Source organism: Eleginops maclovinus, chromosome 10 (assembly GCF_036324505.1).
Source record: "Eleginops maclovinus isolate JMC-PN-2008 ecotype Puerto Natales chromosome 10, JC_Emac_rtc_rv5, whole genome shotgun sequence".
NCBI classification, from domain to species: Eukaryota; Metazoa; Chordata; class Actinopteri; order Perciformes; family Eleginopidae; genus Eleginops; species Eleginops maclovinus.
Window position 1 is genome coordinate 20,593,081 of NC_086358.1, and position 15,087 is coordinate 20,608,167.

General features: G+C 41.3%; 1 long non-coding RNA gene across 1 annotated transcript; it reads right to left on the reverse strand.

Annotated features, from left to right (window-relative positions):
• Window positions 1–10,559: 10,559 nt before the first annotated feature.
• On the reverse strand, window positions 10,560–11,877 carry LOC134870479 (uncharacterized). Its single transcript, XR_010166570.1, has 3 exons — window positions 11,786–11,877; window positions 11,066–11,150; window positions 10,560–10,955 (listed from the first exon to the last, which is right to left on the reverse strand). It is a non-coding gene; the product is annotated as an uncharacterized LOC134870479 (long non-coding RNA).
• Between the last annotated feature and the right edge of the window lie 3,210 nt (window positions 11,878–15,087).

Below are 15,087 nucleotides of genomic sequence, written 5' to 3' on the forward strand. Positions count from 1 at the left end.
ACGTTGAGGAATATGATGGTGCTGGCACGTATGTGGAACACTTAAGTGCTCTCATTCAAGCTCATCTCGCTGCGCTTATTTAGAACGTTGAGCGCTATTTCCCAACAGAGAGACATGACATTCTGAATGACAAACGGTGGATCCAAAATCCCTTTGAATTTGAGAGTCCAGAGTCATTGCTTGAGTTGACGTCACTAAGTCCAGCAGAAGAAGCTGAGTTGTTGCAGCTCAGCTGCGATCGCACTCTGCAAAGACGTCATGAATCTACGACCTTATCGTCATTTTGGATAAGCATTTCGTCGGAATAGCCTGTCCTCATTAGGGCAAGTATTGTTGTGCTTATTCCCTTCACAACGACATACAAGTGTGAATTGGGATTTTCTGTATGAAGAAATATGAAGACAATGCACACGCAGCGCCTGATATGCGTGTTGCGCTCTCCTCCTGCACTCCGGACCGGAACGTGCTACAAAAACGCAGGCAGGCCCACCTATCCCATTAGTCAGGCAGACCAACCCTACATGAGATGTGAAATGAATTGACAGATTTTTGATATACTTCAGCTGTTTTTTTTGGCACTTGAATAGGCCTATATTTAAAAAGAGTGAAGTGTGAAAACAGATCTAATGGAAAAGTAGGTTGAAATGTTGTTAAGGACATGTTTTGTATAATTTGTAGCCTAGTCTTTTATTGATGATTTTGTTCCAATATTGCTGGTACAGTTGTATACTTGTAGGTGTTATGCACTCGTTTTTGTACTTGAATTTAGGCCTGAATTTTGATAGGCATATTCATTTAGAATGAAATGTAAAAAATGAATGAGTAAAAATAAATGGGCAATATGTTTTTAATACATTTTATTTCCAAATGCTTTTATTTGTTACCTTATTTTAATATTTCTGGCTCAATTGCATAGTTTTTTTTAAAATAGTTTAATATTGAGTATTAGCCTAATTGCTCAGAAAGACCTGATCGCTACAGCCTGAACTAGTTTATAAAAAATGGCAGTACAAGTTCTGGAATAACAATAAAATATCATCAGTAATGTTCGATTGGGGTGCAACCTCTATTCCGACATCCCCCTAATACGACATGCCTCTATTCCGACACGTCCCTATTACGACACAATTTTAGTACCGCCATTACGACAGTCTACCCAGGCGCGTCGGGGCATTGTCTTTCTTTCATTTTTGTTGGTGTGTCTTTTTAACATATATTTTTTTAACATATTCAGTTTATTTTGTATAATATAGCCTATTGTTGTAATGGATGCACTGACTGGTTAGCACTCAATTTCGTTGTTGTCCGATCGCCCTGCATCCGATCTGCAAGGGAGTCGCTCAAAGAAAGTTAAAGCTATGCAAGCCATCGAGGCTGCTCCCAATTCTGCGGAGCTGTAGACTGGAGCTGATGGGATGACGAAGGAGAGACTTGGAGGAGCAGTGGCGGTGGATTCGGGAGGGCTATCAGAAGCGTCCATGAGGGAGGAGGGGGTCCCTGCGTGTCTGACAGTGTCAACTACCGCTCCGAATGCTTCCCCTTAAGTGGAGCTATGCAGAGCCAACGCACCATGTCGGAATAGCGGAATGTTTGAGAAAAAAGCAAAGTGCCGCTACTCCGACAATGGAAATGTTTTTGTCGGAGTAGTGGCACGTTTTAAAGAAAATGGAAATGCCGCTACTCTGACAATGAGACGTCAATGTCGGAGTAGAGGTATGTCGGAAAAGCAGCATGTAACCTGTTCGATTATGGTCAAATTCACATTTTTTAGTTTTATGGATAATGTCTATTGACTTGGGTCGTGATGGCTTGTGACTTTTAAAATGTGGGTCCCCAGAAAAATAGTTTGGGAAACATTGTTCTAGATGTTAGATCTGTCAAAAACTTCATTGTCCAATCAGACTAAAGTCGTGCTTCACATCGTTCCGCCCCTTTAGGTGCGATTTCATTCAGGTTGAAAATCGCCCCAGGGTTCTCTCATAGACTCATGTAAAATACATTTTTTTCAAATATCACAGCTTTCAATGCAATCTCTATGGGTTCCGGGAGGGCTTGCACTTACGCACTTTCGTCATATGTAACTGAGAAAAAAAGCGGGCAGCTTCTTCAATCAAGTCAATAAGTACTTTCAAGATGGCTAGCGTTCAGTGCAGTTCCATTGTGTCTTTAAAATAATTTCCTTTTAGTCGGCGTGCAAATCCAGATAAATTGGCATTAAAACAAGGACCTCCAAGACCAAATTTAACCGTTCAACAAGTTTGTACAAAGAGGGGGAAGACCTACACCCGAGGACTTTCTACAAATTGGTATGAGCGAAAAACCTGGCTAGCAGGCTGTGAGGTAGCCAACGCAGTCTTCTGCTATCCCTACCTACTGTTTCACCTGAAGGTGGCACGGCAGACAGCAATGCTTGGACATCGACTGGTGTAACAGATATGCACCATCTATCTGAAAACATAAAGAAACATGAGCTGTCGAAGATCCACATGGATAGCTGCTTGAGAACTTCGTCTTTTGGGAGGGTGAACATTGCTACTCAACTGGATGAGGGATACAGGCTAGCTGTTCGTGGCCACAATGATGAGGTGAGAAAGAACCCTCACATTGGCTTGTCCTGTGTGTTAAATTCTGCGGGGTGTTTGAGCTAGCTTTGCGAGGCAAAGATGAAACTGAGGGCTCCACCAATCCTGGCATTTTTCTCGGACTGGTCGACTTCGTGGCAGAGTTAGATGAAGTTTTTGATGAGCATCTAAAACATGCTATGGTGTTCAGTCAATAAATACTTGACTTAATATGCTGCCCCTGTCTTTATGTTGTTTCTGAACATATATTTTGGTCTGTTTAGCTATTTTACATCATTGGATAAATGTAAATAATTAATATAATAATAAGTAGAATAATTTATTGTGGACCCACACCATTTCTGCTTATAGAGGCTCCTGGATGCAACTTTCTTCCATAGCTTTCCACCTGTAACTTATGTAGCTAGAGGGGAAATATTTATGTTGTGTGATCTAGTGGACACAAGAGGGATCTCTGTCTGAACTAATCATCTAACAACAAATTGATATGGTCTTGCTTAATGTACCTATTGAATAGGTCACCTTAATCATTATCAGAAATAAATTGCACCCCCTGAGATTTTTTTCAGGAACCGCCACTGCAGGGTACTCTATATCCTCGATAGAATGCCCTGGCCCTTAAATTGAATGAGAGGGTACGTTTGGATAGACGATTTGATCAACCGATCATAAATTGATGTGTATTCAATGGGCGTATTCTTTCAGATTTTCCCAAATTTCGAGGTTATTCTAGAACAGTGGTTCTCAACTGGTGGGTCGCCGAGCCATTTTGAGTGGGTGAAAAAGAAGGGAAAAAAAACGTCATGAAAAAAAGTCTAACTTTTCTTATCTACCCTTATCCACATCCCACAAAGTGAGGGGGGGATTGTCAACAGAAGGTCCAGTTGTGATAGCCACGGTTCGCCACTGGTAGGCTTCCATGTGAGAAATATACAAAGCACAAATTCAGCGGTAATTACAGAAACATTGGTCCAAGTGGTCCTATTGACGCATACAAAAAGGTTATTGTACGTATATAGTGCACTCCCCAAGCAAGCATTACGATTCAGAATATATTGTGTGTTATGACTGCTATTCTTCAGAGGGTATTTTAGGATTATTGGGTTACTCTCTTGTTTTTGGGCTCTAACAATAAACCAACATTTTCAGGAGTGTTTCTTCTGTATGTGTAAAAAGTTATTTAATCACTGAAGACTGATTAACTACATATCATTAGCTGGTGTGCTTTCTAACTAACTGGTTTTTAATGTTTTTGTGAATATAATTGTGCCTTTTAATTGATGCTTGCTGAATGGCAAAAAATGTTAAAGACACCAGAAAACAACCAACACGTTCCATTTCTCAGCATCCCTCCCTTGTGCCCGGGGCCTTCCTCTCTGTTTCCTCCATCATGCAGATTGGTATGAACGGCTCTGAGCTGTAACAAAGCCTGTTATGCATTCCACAATCTTGTGAGGAGGTTGGTCCATGCTTCTGCCACACTCCACTGACTACAAAATTGGACCATGAACCGAAGAAATCGCTTTACGTACATCGAAGTAGGCAAAAAAAGAAGGGACTGTGTCTCTGTGTGGTTCAATGTTTTATTCAAGAGTCAAATTGTTGGTGGGATATGACGCCTTGTGTTGTTTACAAATCTTGTCAATTTGTTAAGCTTGAAAAGAGCATGACAACACATGGCTGCTTCTCTGGCAGCTGAAATGGCTCTGACAAGAATTGGATTGTCACGCGAGTTTCATCTGTGAGACTGGGTTCAGTTTCCAGCAGTGGTGGACATGATGCAGTCAGTATGGGCCTCTCTGAAATCTGATTGAACCACTGTACATGAAAGCTGTGCTTTGCAAAACTGTGGATTTATATCTGGAGAAATGTTAACTTTGGTAAACCTTTAATGCTGCTGCTATAAAAATGATTCACACTATTCTGGTTTGGGTTTAATTAATTGCCTGGTAAGGGTTTGAATAAGGTCTGCAAGGTAATGGGGAACTTGTATTGAAGTATTTATTTCAGGTAATACAGAGCAAGCCAAGGCAAGGCAAAACAGAACAGAATCCCAATTTTCCGGACTATAAATCGTGCTTTTTTCAGCAGTCTGGCTGGTCCTCCGACTTATACTCTGAAGCGACTTATATATTGTATTTTGTCTAGCAGCGTTCAAACTACAATCGTGATAACTGAAAACTGCTGTACCAACGAAAAAGAAAAGTTTACATTAAAACATAGTGTTATGATGTAAGGGTCATGAAGAGGCAGATTGCCTATCCCTTTAAGAGAGAGAGAGAGAGAGGGGTGTGGCGCGTGCATGTATGTGTGTGCATGGTAGAGCGAGCGAGAGTGAGAGTGAGAGAGTGTGTATGTGTCTTGGGAGTGAACAGAACAGGAGCAACGATAGGTCCGTCTAGTATGTGAAACAAGTTTTTAATAAACACAACGGGGGCATTCGAGGGCACGGCCCTCGAATGCCCCCCCTTAGCGCCGGCACTGTCCAGCCAATTAAAAAGCACTTTTCTTGTTAAACAAACATACAACAATAAAACATAAATGCGACTTATACACCGAAGCGACTTATATATGTTTTTTTCTCTTAACAACACAATTTTTGATAAGAGCGACCAGGGGCGTCTCTGCATTAGGGGCCGGTGGGGCTGGGCCCCATCACGACATGATCAATAATTCGTTTACGACTAACAACAAGTAATATATATGTATTTTATTTCGTAACTAACATTATTGCGTGTTTATTACATGATATGACAGTGGTAGCGCTGTAACTGTCTGGTACATTCCAAATCGCTTCCTGTAGGTGTTGAGTAATGGTCGCGCTTATAGCAGTCTTCCCCAACGGGCATGGGGCTGGCCCCTCAGCTCCTGTTTAACCAGGTTAGCAGTCAAAAACACAGTGCGCTTGCTCAACGCAATTTCAATGATGAGCGGTGGGGCACAACAGTTTTGGCCCCATAGCCAATGAAAAATAATAGAAGGACATGAGTCACATATTACCATCCACCGTTGATGCATATTTCTATACAGTTAGACCAATCAGAGTTGTTTGTTTGATGCATTTTTATTTGAATTTTGAACGAACTAATAGTCATTTGTTAATTCACTTTGCCCGTGACAGGCAGAGACATTTTGTCAGTCCAAGTTTCTGTTCTGAAGCGGCAGGTGCCATTTTGTTCTTTGCTATTGAGTCAGACCTTTATAGTTGTATATTACTTACATTTATTTTTTTATGAGCTAGTTAAGTAATGTTAGTGAGTGTAGCTGAATGACCTAATCTTAGCAAACACTGCTCAACTTTACGGCTTGTTCGTCGTTGAGGCTGAGTGGGCTTTTTGCTAGTGGCTGCTGTTAGCCTAACTTAGTTAACGTTTGCTACTCTCCACTGGCACCTAGCCGTTCCCATTCCCATTGAGCTTGAAGATGACGGAGGAGTTGTTCTGCCAGGTGCTAGGCCCACCGGAGAACCGGGAGCTGCCACTACCTCATCAGTCTCTGCTACGGCTGTTAACGTTCCATCTCCCATCTTGCTTGAGGACGGAGGAGTTGTTTCTGCCAGGTGCTAGGCCCACCGGCGAACTGCACCTGGAGTCTTGTGGACTGAGTGCAATCGTGGTGAGTGAAGCCATTCCAAAATAAATCAAATCGATAATTTACTCAGAGTTAAATTTAGTACCTTGCCATTAGAGCAGAAATTGGAGATTAAGCGTTTGGCCAAGAATAGCCAGTTAATTTTAATATTATTCAGTCTGGAAAGGACAGAAACCGCTCCTTTAATTCAGAGTGGTTAAAAAAAAAAAGGCATGGCTAACTGCGAGTGTGGCTAAAGGGTCTCTCTTTTGCTTTCCTTGCCTGCTCTTTGGGGGGGACACTACTTGGACTACAACAGGGTTCAAGGACTTGAAACATCTTTCGGAACGTCTGAACAAACACGAAAGCAGTGGTTTGCAGGAAAATGCTGTTAGGTTAGGCTTGCTTGGAAGGGTTAATGTAGCAGCTCAAATTGATAACGCTCACAGACTAGCTATTACTGTACTATAGGCTACTACACCTGGCTTATGTGATCCCTCTTAGTATGTAGCTTAGCAGGTAGGTGCATTTTACACGAGTCACTTACAGCGAATATATGTGTACTACTTCAACAGCCCCCCGCGTACACGCGCGCGACCGGTCCCCACCGGTTTTTTGTTTGGTATCAGATTATTTATAACATTCAGTAATGGTGATGAACACTGGTTTGAAGGGCCTCAGTGAATTTTTGCCTCGGGCCCAGACCGACTCTAGCCACTTGATCCAACAAAGACTAACAGAAGCCCAGAGCCCTTTCTCGACTCCTAATATGAATATTTTTCAACACAAACAATAGGATCTATTTTGTATTGTGCAGCACTAAAACATCAGTATAAACAATACCTTACAAATTAGGCCTCTATACATTTTATATACACAAACACACACACACACACACACACATTGACTGTCTGTGGATATACACAGTATGTGAATAAAAGATATGATTAATCACCAACTCACACCTCTTTGACAAAACACCTGTAGCAAATTTCCAATCTAAGCAATTAACGAATCATGAGGGACCTGACATTAGGCTATAAAAGGCACATAAACACTTCGGATTTCACAACAACGAAAGAGATGTTGAAAGAGAGAAAAGATACAAAGAGGTTTACAAATTAAGACCGTATATGTGCCCTCTGCTCTAGAAATTGATGTTGCCCAATGTCATCCTGCTTTATCGTGAGGTATTCGTGACGATTAATTTTTTTAAATAGTTGAAAAAAAGCATTCTTGTCACGTTTCGGGGAGGTTAACAGGACCAAAATGCAGAATAAAGAGGAGGGATACAAGTTAGAACAACTGTAAGCTTTTATTAACTAAAATGTTGTTACAAAATACAAAAACTGACCAAAAAAGTAGAAAACAAAACTAGATCAAACCAGAAGGACGGAGGTGGACAAAGGACGGCAGACAAGGACCATCCAAGGCATGATACAGAGAACCAGACTCTGGGAAAAGCGACGACGAACCGACAAGGAACCAAAGGGAAGACAAGACTAAATACAGAGAAGGGTAATCACAAGAAAAGACACAGCTGGTGACACAATGGCTCAATTCCAAACTGCCCCCTACACCCTACCCCTACACACTTCCCCTCCGTTTGCGTGTTCGTGCGGAGGGTCCGCCACATTAAGTGCCATTCCAAACCAGCGAGTGTGGAGGGGGAGTGGGTTATCAAGCCCTCCAACAGCGAGTCTGCATCGCACTTGACTTCACCTGCGGCTCTACCTGACCAGGACTCACCAGTGTGTCCGTCATGATACATGCTGTGTACAAACAGTTCCTGCAAACATTTAGACTGGGGTATGTGGGATATTATTAAATTCTTATTGCTTGCTCATAAAGACATGTTTATGTATAATTGCTACCAGAGAGGGTTTAAACTGAGGGTAGAAAGAGATAGTGGTACCAGGCACCTGGGTACTGCACATGAGAGGAAAGCTGTGATAGAGTAGAGGAGGATTAGATGATAGGCTGGACACCCAGAACTCGTGAAGCCAAGAGGTAAGGTCTTCTTCCTGTCCTCCAACCAGAAACCAACACACACCACACGCAAAAATATACATTTAACATGTCATAAGGGACTGCCCTTTTCTCTTTCACAAAGTATAAATATTATGTGATGTCACATGTCGAGGCTCTGGGTGGAAGGAGAGACAGAACCTGCTTGCAGTCTGTGGCTCACTAAACCCAGAAACCTCAATATTGAGAATGTATATCTTCATCACCACTGAAAATAAATCAGCTTTATTATAATTTCACCACTTTGTTTGGACTCCTTGCCTCGTAGAGAAATTCACAGAACACAACAGGAACTGCGCAAATGAAGATACACATTAAATATCGTTTTTGTTTTTTTTTTTACTCAGAAATACAGTACCCTTGTCTAGAAAACGGTGTGAATTTAATATTAAAGTTGTGTATAATAACAGACTAGTGCAAAACCAAGCAGCTTATAAACATCACAGTTTAAAAATAAAAGAGGTTTGCAAATAAAGAAACACCAGTTAAGATTTGTTTGAGTTTTATTTAAGTTATTATTTTATTTTTTGACCAAGAGATGCTGATTTGAAACCGTTATTATGAAAAGTTACTGTATTTCCTGTTTCGGCCGGAGAGGGGAGTTCGTCCCAAAGCTTGCTGCTGTATTCACACCCTCGACCGGAGAGAAGGAAGCCTCGTTCAGCAGCGAGTGAGACTACAGACGGAGTTCACTCCATCACAGAGTGGGAGTGGGCAGGGAGTGATTTGGAATTGAGCTAATGAGACAGGATGGAAACTCAAGACAGGAAGTAAAACTAGACAAAACAGGAAGTGAGACTGGACAAGACAGGAAGTGAGACTAGACAAGAGACAAAGAGGTGCTACATTTAAAAATAAAACAGTAAACCATGAATACAAAGCTAAGATCATAAGCTCATTGGAATAACAAAAATGACAAACTACATGTAGAAAACAAAAGCACGTTGTGTTTTAATTCTGTATTTGTATTTATTTAAGAAGGGACAATACACAATATTTAACATGAGCTCTTGAGACTATCACGTAAAGATGCCAGATGAGGTGCCCTTTATTCTTTATGTAGGTTAAAACCCACACTCTTCCTTATACAAACACATAAACAGCAGTGTCCCGCTGCTTAAGCTTTATTTCGAGGGTTATGGGGGCCTGCTGAAGGATTACCAGATCAGACGTGATTCCTTGCAGGCCTTGATGCGATGTCTGGGGCCTGACAGGAGACAGGCCTGGGGACAGTTTGTCATACAGTGTGTGTCCCTTTCTGGTACCCCTCTCTACAGTCCACAGATTGGTCCACCAGGGAGTTGAGGACATCGCTGCTCTCCTGCAATATGTAACCAGGCTGCTGTTGGCAGCCAGAGCTGGAGGAGGTCGGGCAGGACTTCCAGCAGTTGGCCAACACGTTCCTAAATGGCTATTGATAGGCGCCACATGCGCATAAAGACCCAATGGCCAGGATTATATAAATCGGAAGCTTTTCCCATCCATATAGCTGCGATGGGAAGGACCGATTTTTACAAACCGTTGTAGGTTTCCCGGGCTCAGTCAGCGAGTGAAGTGGACAGGGCCAGAGAGAGACAGACTAGCAGATAAAATCTCGGCTCCTGACCACAACCCGGTCAAATTCTACGACCATTTTTATTTTTTATTTATGGCCAGTTTACCAGTTACCCATTTGATTTCCTTTTGGTTTCATACTGTTGACAGATGACAAATCAATTATTGGCTGGATGCATTGGTCTGTTCTTTTTTGTGCCATTTTTAAGCCTAATTTCCAATGTCTCCTTGCTCAAGTTTATTAAGACCCCTTACTGTTACCACCTCAAAGGACTTCACAGAGCCAGGTATTTATTACAAATTGTATGGGATGTAAAATAGGCTATCACATTTCATCTGAACATTCTATGTCAAGCTCTGAAATTGAGTCATGTTCAGTGAAAAAATTTACTTTTTTAAAAAGTGCTAATAATTAGATGCTGTAATTTAACTTGACCCAGTTTTCCCTGTGAGATGAATACAAATGTCTGATTCTGATATTGCATTTGGCTGCTTTACACAAGGTATAGGTTTGGTTTAAGCGCTGAATTATTTGAGGTAGAGATTTAAAAATCGTCAATTCTTAAAATGGTGTTTCTGTTTCAATATGACTATAGACAGTTATACCTCGGGTTGCAAAGTGAAGAGTTCAAAACGTTGGCTTTTTTGTCATGTCAAAATCATATAATTTATATTCAGCTTTGTGTAAAATAAAGATCTCCTTTTAATATATTTTCAATAAACATATAGTATGTTGGGGTTTTTGTCTACATTTGGAACGTTAAAGAAGGATACGTGCTTGATTTGCAGTCAGACTTTCAATTTAATTCATCACAGTCAAAATGAAATCAATTCCAAAACATAACAACACAGAAGTATGGACTTGAACCAAAAGAAAAAGATAACTGAACTATTCTTTTCAGACTTACTCCTCAAACAGTTTGAGGAATTTCCACTGGCATTTAGATCGGTCCTCCAGAAACTGCCGCAGTTCAGATTTATTTTTATTTCTGTGGGGAAGGGGACCAGCAGAGGTGGATGGTACATGCAGACTCAGCGGCCTCCTCCTCCAGCACTGTGTCCTGTCTCCGGACAGGATCGGTGAGCTATACACCAGAGGCCACAGCAGCAGTGGCAGAGTCCATCAGTGTGGGAAGGTCGATCGATGGCTTCCCAAACGATGGCCTCATGCAATGCTGTAAAAATGTCGGTCCCTATCCCATTTGGGGGGCAGCTCTACTCCTACAAAAACACAAACAAGAGGTACAGTTATAAACCAGCAGCTATGCTGAGCAGACACAACCATGGTTTCACAGACAAACTTGAGTAAACTGAAAAGGATAACAAATGACCTTATGTTTCCACTTCAGATTGTCCCACTTCTCCACTTGTGTGGGGGTGACAGCGCCGAACAATCCCATTGCCTGAAGTATTTGCCTGAGGAATACGAAATGTTTCAAGCTGGTCAGTAAGTAATCAGGTCTGCAGCAACAGGTGTCATCTAACAAAGCAATGGTTATTTAAATTCAAAGGTTCCGCAGACACTATTTTAATACCAATTGTAACCACTGATAAATAAATGCTAAGCATCATATGTTCCTAACCCAGGAAAATGTCCCTCACTCCCATGCTTTCATGGCAGTGTGTCTTCCGCCTGTGAACAGCTGGTCGTTCTCTGCCCTCACTCTTATGTCAGTGTCAGAGTTTCCTCGTCTGTCATAAAAGGTATATAGCTTAGAACTTTTTTTTTTACAGATTTACAGACGCTGTAAAGTGTATAGTGTATAATACGAGATCCAGATCAAATGATAGTGCGGAATGCAAAACAATCTTCTAGTTGATAAAATAATCTTACGGATAAATAAAAAGGTTTGCTGCCGTATGCACTTTTTAAACATCATGGCATGATTAGAGTGGGATTGGGTGTAGTTAAAATGTAGATAAATCCCATCAACAATATCAGGTGAAATGTCAAGAAGGAATGTGGTTAGAACGAGGCTCTAACTCCATACAGACGGACAGAGTTTGATCATCTTAAATAACTTATACAACTTATTATGGACAACACTTACATTTGTGCAGTGCTCCCACCATGGTTTTAAATGAACCCAGCCGTGCGTCACGCCTGTTTTATATGCCACTGTTGCTAGAAATACATCCCCGGAGGATACATCAGTTTATTTGAGAAATGAGAAACGGCTCAGGAGCTAAATACAAGCAGAACTAATCACTTAGACAAGACACAGCTGGGGAGGGCAGCAGGGGGTAAATCAGGACGAGGCAGACAATCACACAGGTGGAAACAAAGACAGACTTAACGTTTCAGTTTGTTTATGGCAGGAAAAAGCAGTAACATTGGCATTGAGTAAATGTAGACATATTTGATTGAACTATAATTTGTATGTGTTTGTAAAAGAAATGTGTCAAGTAAAATTTTACTTAAACCAATTACTTATTTGAATATCAAATATCCCATGTTAACACAATTACAATTTTAGAGACTCAATAATATTCTCCACATAGCTGCATCTTCTCTGAATTATCGAATTAAAGTTCTAACTGTTTTGTGAAAAAACAATTACGCCTCCAAACAGTGCTCACAGCCTATTGACCAATCAGAGCCCTGTGTGGAGTTTAAAGCTATCTACAGTCGGTAACACTTTATATTAAGGTACACAAATTCACCAACAACTAGCTGTTAATTAACATGCATATTAGCAGTATAGTGGCTCTTTATTAATCATTATAAAAGACTTATTAATGCCTTACTCTACATGACCATATTCATTAGTAAAAGAGATATTTCAATGTGTGCCTACTTTATTCATGTACTATTGAGGTTACTTTCAGTAGCTGTGTGCTATAATGTATTTACAAAGTGTGAAGAGGAGGCAACTTTAGAATAGGGAACCTGTTTAGGTCAATTAGATTCAAACTACTAGCTTATTGGTTGTAAACAAGACTTCACTTTAAAGTAGGGAACGTATTCTTAGATAGAAATACCTAATTTTGAGTTATTCTGACACAATTAACACGTGTAGTTTCATGTATTGTTACATAAGAATAGACCATATGTGTTAAGGCTTATTATGGGGGGATTACTATTCTTGTGGCACTACTGCCTTATTAGGCCCATATTGAGCAGAGCATATTAAGACCAAAACTCAAGTACAACACCTTCCTTACTTGCAATAAATAAACACTAATTAGAGGGTTATTGAGAAACTACTCTCAACTACCGTAATTTCCGGACTATTAAGCGCACCTGAATATAAGCCACACCCACTGAATTTTTTAAACATATGTATTTTGTACATAATTAAGCCGCACATGTCTATAAGCCGCAGGTGCCTACCGGTACATTGAAACAATGAGCTTTACACAGGCTTAACGAAACACGGCTTGTAACAAAAATAATAGGCTTTAACGAAACACGGCTTGGAACAGAAATGTAAAAAATAGCAGTAAACAGTAGCCTACCAAGAAAGTCATTGGTGACTATCTGCCTCCTCCTGTGCACTGAAACCACTGAAGTCATCTCCTTCGGTGTCGGAGTTGAATAGCCTCAGAATTGCTTCATCCGATGTTGGATCGTCTTCATGGTCGCTCTCGTCACTTTCATCCGGAGGCAAATTCCCCGCTGAGCTCATGCTGCCCTCTTCAACACGCAGCAGACCAGCCTTTCGAAACCCGTTGATGATAGTGGATTTTTTGATAATGCTCCACGCTGTCAGGACCCACTGGCAGACTTGACCATAAGTTGCTCTTCGCATGCGGCCCGTTTTAGTGAAGGATTTCTCCCCACTTGTCATCCAAGCCTCCCACTGAACGCGGAGCGCCACCTTAAATGCACGATTCATACTGATGTCGAGTGGCTGCAAATACTTTGTTGTGCCCCCAGCAATCACAGCTGGAATTGAGTTTGTCCTCTTGGTGGCTTCTTTCACAGAATCTGTTATGTGGGCCCTCATGCTGTCCAACACGAGCAAAGCCTTGTTCTTGTGAAAGAATCCTCCCGGTCGCTTGCCGTAACACTCCGTATGCCATTCATGCATTAGGCCTTCCGTCATCCATCCTTTCTTGTTGACTTTCACAACAATTCCTCTCGAGAATTTTTCTTTTGGCATCGTCATGCGTTTAAAGATCAACATCGGTGGAAGCTTTTCTCCCGATGCCATGCAGCTCAGAACACAGGTGAAGTGCGTTTTTTCATGCCCAGTTGTTTTCAGCGTGACTGATGATTCGCCTTTCCTGTTGACAGTCCTGAGTGAGAGGCAGGTCAAACGTCAGAGGAACCTCATCCATATTTATGATGTCGTTTGAAAGTTTGAAACTTTTTCCTCGTAGTCGGAGGGAGCTGCTGACACAGACTCGTTTGTACCCTGATGGACAGGGCTTTACGTCTCATAAATCTTGGACACCACGATGGTCCACCTCTAAAATCCTCAAACTTCATTGCGGTGGCAATTGTTTTGGCTTTCAGTCGGATCTGCACAGTTGAAACACCTCGGCCGTCTGCTCTCTCTGTGTTGATCCAGTCTTCGAGCTCATTTTCTAGTTCGGGCCATCTGCTTTTCTTCCCTCTGAAAGCTTTTGTTGTCTTTTTGCACTGAGTTAGTTCCTCACGCTGCTGTTTCCAACGTCTTATCATCGACTCATTAAGGCCAAGCTCCCGTGCAGCAGCTCTATTTCCTTTTCCAACTGCCAGATCGATCGCCTTCAACTTGAAAACTGCATCATATGCATTTCTCCGTGTCTTTGCCATGATGAGTGTGAAAAAATGACTACCATAATCATGATGGGAAGTTTGAGCACGCTCGATTTACGTCACATTATGTGACGGTGCTCAGTTTTTTGTCTATTTTTTTTCAAAATCCCATTTTGGCGGCATGAAGCTTGTGAAAGCGGGAAAAATCCATAAATTAGCCGCGTCATTGTATAAGCCGCGAGGTTCAAAGCTTGGGAAAAAAGTAGCGGCTTATAGTCGGGAAATTACGGTAATCGTCATCAGTGAGCGTTAGAAGATGACGAATCAGAATGCGCTATGGACCCGCCCCCGCCTACGTCGCCAATGGAAGAAGACTAAATACGAGGAGGAATATATAAAACACAATGTCAGAAAGAAAGACTGTCTCTTTTTATCCATGCAACACATAGTTGTGCACTGACATATAGTGCACGTAGACACAGAAATACTGTATGTGGGTGCACACTTACATTTCTCTGTCTGTTAAATAAATCCCATGAATTGATGAGATTAAGTTAACCTTATTTTATTTTTTAGATCAAGCACTATTTAAGTATTTATCATTTGAATTTTGCAATATTTGAAAAGTCTGAAAGCCAATATTAACCCACAGGTATTAACCCACAT